A 1,324-nucleotide genomic window follows, 5' to 3' on the forward strand; every position below is an offset into this window, starting at 1 on the left:
AATAATTATAATACACCCCATACACCCCCCCATCCTCCCTCATCTGAACACCGACAGAGGGTGGTGGCGTCCCGGTGCCACCCGGAGGGCCAGAGGCGAGTAGTTTCCCGTCAAAGTACCCTCCATGACCCTCGTCCGCCCAGCAGCCCCACTCTCTCTCTCTCTCCTTGCCGCCCATAGTGGAGCGTCGGTTCACCTGCAACACTGTGCAGAAGATATTCGCCACGCCACCAACAAAAAAAGGCGATTCCGTCTCGAAAGAGAAAACTGAGTGAGCAGATGGCTCCACTCGAGATACAAAGTAAAGTACACGAGGAGCAGGCGGGTTTTCTCGTACCCTCTACTACACCCTGCATATTTTATGCAAACGGAATAATACGCGCGAATTAGCCGTGCAAAACTAACGCGCGACAAACGCTGATGTACCTCTACAGTTGAGCCCGTGTGCCTCGCGGCGCTGGCGCTGCTGCTGGGTCCGTCTTATTGTTAGCAATTGTAATACGGCAGCTGGCCCGCTCGTGCGGCCCCGGCCCGCCCGACTGGGGCGGCTGTCTGGCCGTCGCTGCTCCCAGGGCGCCGTGCCGCCCGGGCGGACGTTACGCCAATCCCATCACGTCCCATATACCGCTACCTCTGTTCCCTACCCGTCTGTGCTGTAGGAAAAAACAAACACGGCGTGCCAGTTTCCCGCGAGCAGTTTGAAGCAGGCACGCAAAATAACATGTCACACAATTTTCAGAAAGGATTGCTTGTTCGATTGTATCTTGCGAACACTTTTGAAGAGACTAAGATAACACTGGGATTTTTTTTTTGTGTTTTGACTTAAACCGCAACCTGCTGGTGGGTTTGAAAACCCCCACGCACACACATGCACACACACACACACAAAAACAACAACAACAACAAACAACTAAATACAAAATATCTCTTACATCCCAGTCGGCCCCACATCCTGCCCCGGGACCTGGACCGCAGGACCCGGCAGGACCGCAGGTGCGCCCGGCGCGAAACACTTACGGTAACGGCGGGCATGTGAATGCCACGAGCAGCCAGCGGCGAGCACCAGGCGTCCACGAGATACGTGGGGCGTGGAGGGAGAGAGAGAGAGAGAAGGGAGAGGGAGGAGAGGGAGGAGAGAGAGAGAGAGAGAGAGAGAGAGAGAGAGAGAGAGAGAGAGAGAGAGGGTGGGGGATGAGGGGATACTCATCGTGGGGCGGTTCGCTTTAGGTTCTCAGCCAACACTTTTTCTTCCTCCTCTTCGGTTTCTCACGTCCGGCGGTGGCGGCGTCCGCCAGGTTAGGAAGGGGCGCGGAGGAGGGAGAGG

Source organism: Frankliniella occidentalis, unplaced genomic scaffold, assembly GCF_000697945.3.
Source record: "Frankliniella occidentalis isolate FOCC.00 unplaced genomic scaffold, Focc_3.1 Scaffold5, whole genome shotgun sequence".
Taxonomy (NCBI): Eukaryota; Metazoa; Arthropoda; class Insecta; order Thysanoptera; family Thripidae; genus Frankliniella; species Frankliniella occidentalis.